Source organism: Rhea pennata, chromosome 7 (genome assembly GCF_028389875.1).
Source record: "Rhea pennata isolate bPtePen1 chromosome 7, bPtePen1.pri, whole genome shotgun sequence".
In the NCBI taxonomy this organism is placed as follows: Eukaryota; Metazoa; Chordata; class Aves; order Rheiformes; family Rheidae; genus Rhea; species Rhea pennata.
Window position 1 is genome coordinate 10718684 of NC_084669.1, and position 12924 is coordinate 10731607.

At 41.7% G+C, this 12924-nt stretch overlaps 1 protein-coding gene across 2 annotated transcripts in view; it reads left to right on the plus strand.

Annotated features, from left to right (window-relative positions):
* Positions 1-12695: 12695 nt before the first annotated feature.
* Positions 12696-12924, plus strand: part of GPAM (glycerol-3-phosphate acyltransferase, mitochondrial) — a 31425-nt gene continuing 31196 nt past the window's right edge. For both annotated transcript variants that reach the window (XM_062580264.1, XM_062580265.1), the window contains exon 1: positions 12696-12805. The gene's annotated coding sequence lies outside the window, so the exon portion shown is untranslated. The remainder of the gene's footprint in view (positions 12806-12924) is intronic.

The window sequence follows — 12924 nt, forward strand, 5'->3', positions numbered from 1 at the left end:
GGGTACTTCCCCTCTAAATATGAATCAGGCTTCATCCAGGCAGATCTCATTCATGTCCTTGTTCTTAACCATGCATTTGGCAGCACTTCTTGAATGTGATAAGATGTTATTTCACTGTTAGTTTTCTGCATTAAAGGACAAGCAAATACAGCTAGAGATACCCATACTGTGCTCAGGATACTGGCAGGCAAAGGGAAGGGTGGGAACTGCGTGCTTCTCTGGTATCTTACAATGGTCAGAGTGGACTAATTGTTTGGGGCAGAGCAGCTTAATGTCTTGCAAAATTGTGACCTGCTTTCCAGTTACCCTTTTTATACATTCCTTTTTTTTAATCAGGAAGGAAAACTGCCATTTAAAAGCAAGTCTGTTGAATGAGGTTTCACACCTACCTGTTGGTTAAACAGTGCAATTAGAATACTGTAGATGACAGACAATTCTGCAAGAAGCACAACTCAAAGAAGCATTTAAATTAAGAGATTGAGGTAAAAGTAACTCAGATATTAAATAAATGCTCCATCACATTTCCCAGATTCTTCTATGTTCATATATCCTTAGTTTATATGCAGAAGTTTTAATTGCATATATATAGATAAAATGGCACTGTGCCATTGGTGACTGTGCCACAATGATGAGGTGATTTTTGCAAGGAAGAAAAATAATCTGTATGAGAGTACATTGGACTCCAGACTGTAGGCAGTAGAAACCACCTATTCCATTAAAAAATAAAACTACTGCTGGCTGACAATTATATTTTTTCATGCATAGCTGGATTGGATGTAACTTGTAGCAAAACATCACATCTAGGAAAACACCTGGTTTGAGGAAAACATTTTTAACTGGGAATTTAAATGTGGGAAATTAGTTATTCTGAACATTCAAGTTATTTCCCCTTTTTTACCTCCCAGAAAACAAAACCAAGTCAAACCTGGATAATCATGTAGAGAATGTACTACTTAAAGCCCAGATTTGACCTCATTCTCCAAGAAGTCTGTTTTCCTCCTGGACACTCTCTCCCCCCTGTTTGTGTTCTAATTCAATTACATAAACTTTGCTACTCCTCACAAGTAGGATACAGGAGCGCAGCCGCACATATGTTTCTTTCAATGGCAGTGCCACTTTGCACAGCTCCTGCACCTCCCTCAGCTATTCCTTCCCCCTCCTTCCCCTCCCCTGCCTCTGTGGCCGGGCCAGCAGGGTGGTTTTGCCCACAGTGGGAACAAGCGTTTGGGCATGGAGGGAAGGGGAATGGGACCATTTAGTATCATTGCTACTAAGATGAATGCATGTGCAAGTTCTGCCTCTAATCTGGGTATCTTTTTGTGCGACTTCCAATCCATAGGCACAATACTGTTTTGAGTTAAGAGCGGTTGTTTTATCAGTGTCTATTACTGCATGAGCAAAGGGGCATGTGAAGCTGTTTGGGTTTTCTGATGGGGAATAAACAAACTAGTCACGCTGGTTCCTCACTTCAGTCTAAGAACAGGGAAGAAGTGAAATACTTGCGTTATCAAACATCACAGCTTGCCTGCTTTCCTTTTCCCCATTGCTGCAAACATCACAACTGAGATATTTTGTTGTTAGTGTGTTATAACCAGAAAACCCCAAAGCAATAGTACATTTTCTTTCTGCTTCTTTCTGTTCTATAAAATAGTCTACGTGTTAGCTCAATGTCTGAGTACTGCAATGTAACTTATCTGAAAAAGCTTTGAGAACGCTTGTTTTGTACAAAATCGTAGAATCAGTAAGGTTGGAAGGGATCTCTGGAGATCATCTAGTCCAACATTCCTGCTCAGCAGGGTCACCTAGAGCATGTTAGAAATGAGGTTTATTTATCAAGAAATTACACCAACTTATAAAAATATTTTGAAATTAGTATCAAGATAATTGAGTAACATTTCTTGAAGTTAGAACACACATCTATGGGCATGGCTGTCTGAGTTTAGACATACCCTTTTATCTAAGTTAATATCTCATATGAAAGTATTGCCTGAATTAACAGATATAATTAATGCATGCTTTCATAATCTTTGCACACGGAGAAATAGTGTGTTTTTCATGCATGCTAGACTTGAGAAAGCTGCAAGGCCCTGGAACCACAAAGGCATATTCACGCATCAAAGTCAAAGCATGTGAACAGCGAGTGAAGTAAGGGATGGTAGGAGGAGAGAAGCCTAAGTAACCACAGTGCACAGGTGTATCTGTTTGCTGATGATCTGTTTGTTTTAGACCAGAAGTTTCATATTGCAATCAGTAAAGATATGTGAGTTGCACTGCACACACATTTTTTTGTCGGTGTTGGTCAAAGTTTATATTAACAGACTTTGAAGGATAAAAGCTTTAGAATAAAGTGCTGTTTTGTGGCAGGCCATATTAAGGCTTGCGAAAGTACTATCTGCCTATCAGCAGCCAAAAAATTCAGAGCATCTCTTGAAATACATTTAACGTGGAAAAAGTTTTCCACAGGTAGAATTTGCTTTCTGGCATCGCTTTGACTATTACTTAAGAACCTGTCTGTGCCATGGGTTTTCAGCTGTTGGTGGTGTTTGCATTAAGTTGTGTAACTGATGCTTAATGCCTGTTATGTAATGGTGCATAGATTGCAGTCCCTGCACAAATCACAGCTGACGGCGCAAGCATGGTTTCAGTGGTTACTCTCAGTTGAATTAATTTTACATTATTTAAAATCCTCCCTATGTAAACCACATGTTGCAGAGCTTGATTAATATAGAAGGCCTGTGAAAGTTTAGGCCCCAGAAAGTGTGCAGCTGTGATTGCCTTTTAAGATAGTGTATAAGGATGCATGTAAGCGTGTGATATGGCTCTGCTGGTGTTGCTGGGGAGTTTTGCAACTGACTTTTGTGAAGAAATGAATCACAACAGTCTCAGTCTAAATTGGTTAAAATATGATAATGTGTAGACAGAAAAGATATCAGAACAAGCCTTGCACAGTCAAACGTCATAAGGTATTTTGATTTTATATAACATCTATATCTTTCTTCTATTTAAGCAAATTTTAATTAGGCTAGATCAGGATCAGGATTGGGGAGAGAGTCTGAACATGTCTTGGACATTACTTTAAATAGAATCTAGCCTGAAATGGGAAAATATTGAAGAGATTTGAGATTAAGGGAGTATCTTAGTGTAACAAAAATAAAACAAATATTTGTGTAAATCTAAACCAGAAGATTTGTAGACAGAGTTGTAATTCGAAATGTAGATACTTATAGTAACATTTACCTCCTTTCCTTCTCTAATATTAATCATTTATAAAGAAATTAAATTAATGTTGAATTCCCAAAGCAAAACCCAAAAGTTGTGTTTAAGGCATTTCTTCACTGGAATTCCCCATCTCCCATATATTCTCCATCAGTATCATATTTTTCGCAGTGATCCTCTAAAAATGAACACAGAATTATAGAATCAGTAAGGTTGGAAGGGACCTCTGGAGATCATCTAGTCCAACCTCCCTGCTCAAGCAGGGTCACCTAGAGCATGGTAGACAGCGTTGCATCCAGGCGGGCCTTGAAGATCTCCAGAGAAGGAGACTCCACAACCTGTTTGGCCCTGTCCCCTTGACACCCTCCCTTTAGGTACTCATAGACATTGATCAGATCCCCCCTCAGTCTTCTCTTCCCCAGGCTGAAGAGGCCCAGCTCTCGCAGCCGTTCCTTATATTCTTTTGCAAGGAACTGTCTCCAATTCTTCATAGCAACTGACTCCCTGAATACAAAATGTGGCTCCTCTGTGGTCAGAAACCACGTTATATAGTTTTACCAGTGGGTAGATGGAAGAGATGGGGAGGGAGTGGACTGTGCTACTGACCATGGTGATGCCAAATGGCGCCTGGCTCTTTGATCGTGATTGTAGCAAGCATTGTTCTGCTTCCAGATTTTGCAAGTACAGAGATATGGATGACTTTTTCTCCAGATCTGCCTGACCTAGGCTATGTGAGATTTAACAAGGCCTAGATTAGAAAATAAACTGTGTTTCAAAATATATTGACTCTCACTTTGAGGGCTGAGCATGAGCAGATAACATATCTATGCTAGTGCTTGAAATACTAGTTAAAATATAGTAGCAAAGACACTTTTAGCTACGTTGTGTCTTCCTAATGTAAACAAACTGAAATTTTGCTCCTTCTTTGGTCACTGATGATACTTCATGGCCCAGAAACACACTAATAGTCTACTAGAGGAGCTAAAACTGAACTAGGAATGAACAGAAATATCTGGATGATCCCATGATGTAGATTGGACCTGAGGCTGATATTTGCCCAATTGTCCTGTTGGAAGCTGTTCCAGAAATTACTTCACTGAGTAGGAGCCTTCTTCAGTTTCCAGTCTGGCCAGTTCTTATTCAATTTCTCAGTGTTGTGCCAACACTACCTACCTACCTAGCTCACACAGGTTTTCTGCCCCAAATGGTGTGTCCTCTCATGAATTTCTGGAAAGAAGCATCTTTCTTGATCATTGTTTCTTTAATCACCAAAAATGTCTTAAGCATTTTCTACTTGTCCTCCTCTGTGTTTGTTACAGTGCAAAATCATCTGTTTAGAGGATGAATATCTACATCGAACACAGTATTGTGGATGAGGATTTATACCTATTTCCTAATAATGCATGTATATCTTTTAGTTTTGTTGTAAATATTGTGGGAAATACTTGTCTTTCTCATATGGCACCTGACTGATGGCTCATACTCACACTATGATCAACTTAAACCCCAAGCATTTTTTCCCCCATTTCTAATTGACTGTAATGGCAACTTACAGTAAAAATGCTGTTAGTTCTTGGGTGCACTCTTGCATTTCATCCCATTTCTATTACTTTGGTCCATAAGAACATCCAATTCTGATTCTTATTTTATGGGCAGTGCTTCTCAAACTTTTATTATTCATGAACTTAACTAGCACATTCTAATCTTTTGTGACATATAAGAAATACTGAATAAGAACTAACCACAAAAACATCTGAGAAGTGATAGGTGAAAATGAGGAGAAAGTAGTGTTCTGAAAAATGCTGAATAAAGAGCACTCAGCTGTGTTTGATCTTGATGACACTGCAATAATATAGGTAGGAAATGAGCGGGGAAACTGTTCTTGCAAGGAAGACTTTGAGGCAGATGCATGCCCAGTCTAGGCTGACCACTAAAGCTGAATTCTGATTTATTGTTACCAGAGCTACTATGAACTATTAATAAATGGTGACAATGGATGAGATGCTCAAAATTTGGCCAGTTTTTTAATGCTAGATAAAATAGTTTTTTTTTTTTTTTGGTTCTATGTTACTGAAAGACAGATGTTTTAAAGGAAAAAAATGATATAACCTTCTTCTGTATCTCAGGTAAGACTGATTAGCTCCTAATGAGAAATATCAATCACTTCACTTCATTCCCTCAAACAGCTGTCTCAGGATACTTCTGTCTTGTGGCCTAGGTTATTTTCCTCTGCTGCAGGGAAGCCTGTATTATAATCTCCCACTGCATATAAGGGTAAAACAAACAAAAATCTCCAAACCACTTATGCTAACCCTGGTTTAGAGAGAAAGAAAGTGAACTAGGAAGAACTATCTTTTCTGCATTATTTTAAAAGATCTGTGGATTGACTCAGTTCTAAGCTGATAAATAGCTTTATGAAACCTCCCTATGGGGCCCCTAGCATAGCATGCTAATATGGGCTGCTAATATGCACTGTCCTTTTTGAAAGTGGAAAGGATAGAGCTGCAAAGAGATCAGTTATTTGCAAGAGAAGGCATCCTTTTCAACAACTCTGCTGGAGTAATGGAATAATGAAGCAATTTAATAGTTCAGGGTATACACATAAAAGATTGCTGCTTCTATGAAGGTGGAAGGAGCTTGTGAAAGTATCAGGTAATGCTTCAGATAGTTACTCCTCTGCCAACATCCCAAAACTAAAAACACCTAAGTAGCATTTATACTGCTGTGAACTGAATAGCTGTTACCTAATAACTGACCAGATATCCTTTTGCCTGATCAATTGGTATGATTTTGGTCAAATGATCACTGATAGTTTGTGAAATCTAACACTATAATACAATTGTTGGCTCAGTCTTGGGACTTAAACAAGAATATTTCTCTGCAGTTCCTAGATCCAGGACACACACAAGTGGGAGCAAGAAAAAAAATGCTTTTGTTTGGGAAACATGCTGTGGGAAAATTGCTCAACATGATTTGAATGTCAGGACTAAAATGCAACAACTGGTGTAGCTACATTACTGCAAGAAGACCAAAGGCATAAAATTGCTTTTGTCAGGGTTCTCAGTTAATTTTGTAGTGCAGAAATAAATTTATAGTTTAGCTTTTCTTTATTGCATTCATAGACAAAATTTCAGTTACATAAAACTAATTATGGATATTTACAACAAACTGAAGCCAGGAGACTATGTATGTATAAGAGACTGACTTGCAAAGAAATATATCTAGACAACTAGAACTTTTAATTCCTGTTTACCTTTTGCAAAACCAAAATCAGTGAACCCATTCTGTGTTTACCTAAGTAAATCTGTTGGAGGGATTTTTGTTTGTTTTTTTTTTTAAGTCTGTTTTGTTTGTCTGTTTTTGACCTTTGGAGATGGCTCTTGGTCTGCAGAGAAAATAATCAACTCAGACTGCAAAATATTGGGGGTTGTAGTGCCTTCATCGGAATATGCAGTCTGAGGAAGGATCACTTTTTGCATCAGGTCGTAACAGACTTTTTGACTTTTCCAAGATGTTTTCAAAAGATGTTCTAAAAATCCTGCCATAACTTCCCACCAGCTTTCATATCCAAGGGATTATGACGCTTTCGGTGGCACACCCCATAGCACCTGCAACTCGGACCTCGTCAGTGTGGTAATAACACCTCTCCTGCTCCATAGGACTTTAGTTTCCAGATGCTGCTGATCTGTGATCTCTGGGTCTGGCACTGAGGCTCTCGGACTGGGAGAGGGGCTGGTCTCTGGCGACAGTCACGGAATGTATACTGCGAAACAGCACCCTCTTGAACACCTATAATAGAGGAGAGGGATGAGGCACCATGCAATTCAAGTCCCGTGTCATATGATCTGCTGCAAGGAGTTCTGTGCACTGTGAGTTGAAAGAGCTGCCCGTGATCCCAACTTCCAATCTTTACAGTGCTTTGAGTTATAAGATCTGAAAAGCCCTTTTAAACCCACAACTCAAAATAGAGCAAGCCTGAGCAGTGAAAACCTTTTCCTTTTTTAAGACACTGAGGAAGGAAGGACTTGTCTAGCATTTCATAATAATTAGGGGTTGTGTTATTCTACAGCAATGTTGCAGTCCCTCACAGATGAGTCACAGCAAATCTGATAAGATCATAATTTATTTAAGATATTATTTTTTTTTTCAAAATGGTTCCATACTGCCCTTATCTCTGGTTTCTTTATTTTTAAATTTCCTTGGTTGTATCTTTGGAAGGATAGAAAGCAGCTCTGCGTTCCTGGGTGGAGGGAACTAAATTGGAGCAAACTGATCTTCATAATACCTTCTAAGGGGATTTGGCAACAAGAAGTCCATTGGCCCTGGCATAAAATAAAGTCATTAGTAGAACCTGAATCTGCGAACACAAAACTGGACTTATCCTTTATATAACCAGTCTCATATGCATACTAACTTTTAATGATTTAAATATGAACAATATTTTTATGTATCCAAGATTATCTATGGCCCATACACAATAAATTAGTTATTTCATCCTTCTTGTGTTATTTTTCAGTTTAAATAAAATATCAACTTTGCAAAACTTCTCAACAAACAAAAGCGGAGAACTAAAATATTCACTTTCACAAAGCTTACCCCTTGTCCCTTGCAGGGAACTTCTCTCAAGGAGATGAAGGCATGGGGAAGCTTGCATTGCTATGCTGGAAGATTGATTAAGGTCTGTGTATGGGAGAATTTTGTCCCAGATTCTGGCAGTCAGCATCCCTCAAATAAACAAGCTGGCAAATTCATTTGGATAGCTAAGACTTTCTAACTTGCACGTAATGCAGGTATGTGTGTAATTGCTTAATAGATGAATGGTGCTATGTTTGCAAGTTTAAAAGTTAGTTATGCTGGTTTTAATCCACTAATGCTTTCTGTTAGAACAAAAGCCTTTTTGTACTAATGCAGGTAACAAATTCAAGGGAAAAGCTAGGAGCAGCTTTGGCTGAAATGCATTTATCTTTTCAAGATTACAGTTACAAAGATGATATTTGAATGGAAAGAAATTGCAGAAACATAATGTTCTGTATTACATAGTAGAGAGTAACTGTACTCTTAATGAATTTTGTATTTGTTCGCAAGATAAGGGAGATGAAATAGATGAGACGGAATCATTTGTCTTGAAAGGAGATAATATTGTACATAGAAATGGTTTGGCTGTACTTTTTATCAGTTCATTTCATGGCCTGTTGCCACACTCAAATGTTTTTAATATATTGTATACCAAAAGCAATAATGCTGACATTGAGTTCAGTAACTGCCAAATTGCATATTCTTTATTGTTCGTAGTCATGTGAGGTCAAGTCCGCTCACTGCAGACAAAGGATCTTTGTATGTATCTTTACTCCCTCCTCGCACAGTTTTTGGTTTCCTAACTTTCGTAGCACTCCCTGGGTTGCAAGTTTCTTTTTGAACAGGATGCTGTGTACTCGTTTGTAAACATGTCTCCATTACTAAAAGTGACATCATGGGAATCGCTAAAAGCTAGCTGGGAGCACAGAATGGGGATAAACTCTATTTAAAAAGAAATCCCCCCTCTTCCCTTCTCCCTCCTTCTATCCACAGCATTGTCTAGCAAAGAGATACTTTGTTGCGCTCCTTTGGAAGCTCGAGAGGAATTTAAACAAAGGAAGGACTAATCGTTATTTTAAAAAGATGAATCTTGGCAGCTTTTTCTCATTTGAAAACGGGTATGCACAATGTGGTTCGCAGTTAGTTCACACAAAGCCAGGGATCTGTTGATTTGCCATCATATGCAAATTCACTCACTGAACTCACTGGCACAGTAAACACCTCAGCTTAAGAAGTTTAAAAAGATGTATTGCAAAACTCGGGCATGCTCCCCCTCCTACCGAGATCAGTGGCAAGCTTCCCATTGACTTCAATAGAAGCAGGATGGAGTCTCTGTTTTCTGGACTCAAGACCCAGTGGTATTTGAGTTTTTGGAACATAGGCAAGCTCTGAAAGCCTGTTCCTTTAGGACATTCCAAACTTTTTCCCGTTTGCTTGATTCCATAGCAACACACCACCATAACCAAGCTCTGAATACTGAAATGAGATTTTACTACTAAGCCTGAGAATTTCTACAAGCATGTCCTGTTAAAAGACCCTGCTGAGCTGCAATTGCCATTCGACTAATTCTTCATCCTTTTCAAATGAGCGACAAAATTATCTCCGGATTTTTTTTATAATAATTCAACAGTTCAGCAAGGTTAGAAAAAACTAGGAAACTGCTTTAAAATTATACCAGAAGCAAAATTCTTTTTGATTATACTGATTAAGTTTTGAGTAAAATGGTATCTATTTACTCTTCTTTTCAAAACAGTGTAGAAAATAGCCTAAGCATTTTTCTCATAAGTGATCCTATAGTCAGACTCTAGAGAATGGACAAAGTGATGAAAACATCATTGTGGCTAAGACAATTGTTCTGGTATTACTTATATCATATCACAGAAATAATTTTTTACCACTTGAAAAAATGTACCAGTGGAAAAAGTGTGCGCATGGGAAAAAAAATGTGTAAAACAATCCTTACTAGATTCTGAATAGATAATAGATTATCTTCAAAATAGGGATACAATGCATTTCAGTTTGTGTTACACTCAATGACTGACACTTTGCTCTGAGTTACATCATGGCATGCTGAACCACTGTACTGTTTGATCCTGTATTATGACAGTAAATACTTTATGAAAGGGGAAAAAATCTAAGAGATCTTACACTTTCATAGAATCAGTAAGGTTGGAGATCATCTAGTCCAACCTCCCTGCTCAAGCAGGGTCACCCTAGAACATGTTAGGCAGGGTTGCATCCAGGCAGGCCTTGAACATCTCCAGAGAAGGAGACTCCACAACCTCTCCGGGCAACCTGTGCCAGTGCTCCGTCACTCTCACAGGGAAGAAATTCCCCCTCACGGTCAGGCGGAACTTCCTGTGCTTCAATTTCTGCCCATTGCCTCTTGCCCTGTCACATGGGACAACTGAAAAGAGTTTGTCCCCGTCCCCTTGACACCCTCCCTTCAGGTACTTACATGCATCGATAAGATCGCCCCTCAGTCTTCTCTTCCCCAGGCTGAAGAGGCCCAGCTCTCACAGCCGATGGTAAAACTGCGTGTAAGAAATACTAATCATAGGATGGTAAGGTTGGAAGGGACCTCTGGAGATCATCTAGTCCAACCCTCAGCATAGCCCCATTACGGGGATTGAACCCACGACCTTGGCATTAGCAGCACCACGCTCTAACCAATGTAACTAAACCTGCCCCCAGGCAGGTTTATATTTTTCAAGTAAAAATATAAATGCGATGGAGCAATGAAATGATTAGACAATACTAATAAGAACTTTAACTCAATTTCATACATTTTCCTAAACTTTAAATATTGTGATTCTTGTTTCTTTATATTCAATTTTCATGTAATCCATTTGTTGAACTGTTTTCTCCAATCTGATTTTTGAGATCAGTTGTGTTTTTTAAGTCATCGTTATGGGTTCCCCTTACTGCATGCAGTCCTATTTACAGAAATGAACCTTTTCTGGAAGCAAATTACTGATCAGGGTGAGGGGCTGGACCATTATACTGGTCCCTTGGCTACTTTTGTAATGTCCTCTTTACGCAAAAAAAAAAAAAAAAATCAAAAAAACCCAGAATTAAGTGATAATGCACTAGATTTCAGTTTTATGAGCAGGCTTCATAGTTTGCCCTTTTGATGTACACATTTCCCACTGAAGATGTGCTCTATGCAGTCCTGCATGCAGGACCTGGCCCAGTTAACTGCCTGCGTCCACAGCAGCACACACAGCCATTTCTTTCTCTGTTCTCCATAATCTTCTAAATCAACGAGATGTTTGTTATGCAAGTGAAATTGAGATTAGGATGTAATAACTGAGATGACACTAATCTGATGGGAGCACTGTAACTCTATAGCAATTAAACCCTTATGTAATTTTTCTTTTCATAGAGGTGGCTGCTTGGGCTAGGCTCTGATTAGTTACAAATCCATTTAGCTTCAGTCCACACACATGAAACCGGGCTCTACTGTCTTTTGCTGAAATTCAGTAGATCAATGAGTGAAAAATTATTTATTTGAACTTTCATGAGAACTGAAACAGATAGAACCACTAACCATATTTGAAATCCTTGGCCAAGATGAGAGAAATTGGGGAAAAGTTCAGTATGTGAATGAAACACAATTAGATATTGTACTTTCTGTATACAAAATACGATGCCTAGGAAGCAGTGCTTTGCTGAGGCACTCAGTATTACACAGAAAAACAGTATTTTTATAAGAACTGTATGTTTCTCTAGATGGTACCTTATTGCTGTATTTTGTGTAATGTGAAAGGCAGCCGTCTTTCACTCCAAAGTCCACCTTGCAACAGAATGCATTATCTTGTGTTGCTGGGCCTTAAATGGAAGGAAATTCAGACTAAATTAGTTCTGAGCCATAAACTGAGGAAGACCCTCCATAAAGTAATAAACTGTAATAGCTCCGTGCCATTCTCCTACGGGCACTCAAGTTATGGGAGATAAGGCAACTCGTGCATGCAAGCAGCCGTGAGGATTGCTTGCTTGGAAGCAAGTCTCATGCGTTTTCTTTTGTACGTGTGAAAAACTCTTCTTAGGTGTAATAAATTCAAAATGTCAGCTAGAAGAAAAAATCTCCTTGTATGACGTTTCCATTGGCGTAAAATGGTATCTTACGTTTTGTTGCTTTGTACCCGTGTTGCACTCGTTGAAGTAACGATGAAGAGTCACGTATCTGGAGAGAAACGCGGCTTTCAGTCTTGCCCTGAATCTGCAGCTCCAGCTAAGCCGCAGAAAGGCGCCCCTGGAAGAGCTCAAGCCCGCCGAAGCGCTCGGCGCTGCTGGGCCGCGGCTGCTGACCGCGGCAACCTCGGTCAACATGTACTCTGCGCTCAGCGCGAGGCCAGCTGGCCCCGCCGCAAGGCCGGGCCCGGCCGCGGATCGATACCTCCCGCCGCCGCCGCCGCCGAGCTCCTGCCGCTGCTCCGCGGCCGCGCCGCGCCCGGCCACGCAGCTCCCTCGGGCTGGCAGCGCAGGGCCCGCGGACGCTGCGGCCGCGGGGCCGGCGCGGGCGCTCAGGAAGTCGCGTCAGGGGCGGCGCGGCGCGGCGGGGCGGGCGCCGGCGCTCAGGTGGCTGCGGGGCGGGGAGCGGCGCGGCGGCGGCGGCGCCCGGGCATGTGCGCGCGGGCTGCGGCGCGGAGCGCTGGCGGGGCCGGCGCGGGCGGGCGGGAGCGCGGGGGCAGGGCAGCGCCGCGCCGCCGCTCCGGGTGAGGCCGCGCGGGGCCGGCAGGGGGTGGCGGTGCGGGCCGGGTGCCGCCCGGTGTGGGCCGGGCCGGAGCGACCCCGGGGCGGCGGGGCCGGGGCTCTGCAGGCGGTGGCGGCGCGCAGCGGCGCCGCTGTTAGTTGTAGCGGTGCTGGGGGCGCGGCGGCGCTCGGTGCCGAGCCGAGCGGAGCGGAGCGGAGCGGAGCGGAGCGGAGCCGCGCGGGGATGGCGGCCCTCGCGGGCTGAAAGCGCGAGCCCCGGCGGCCCCGAGCGCCGGCGGGCGGGCGGGGTGCGTTGGAGGTAGGTACGCAGCTGCCAGGGTAAAGAGCTTCGGAGAGCAAGTAGCTAAAAGCCCCGTTTTGCACGTACGGCGGGTCCGCGAAGGTGACCTTGAGCCGAAGCGCGGGATGCGCCTCGCC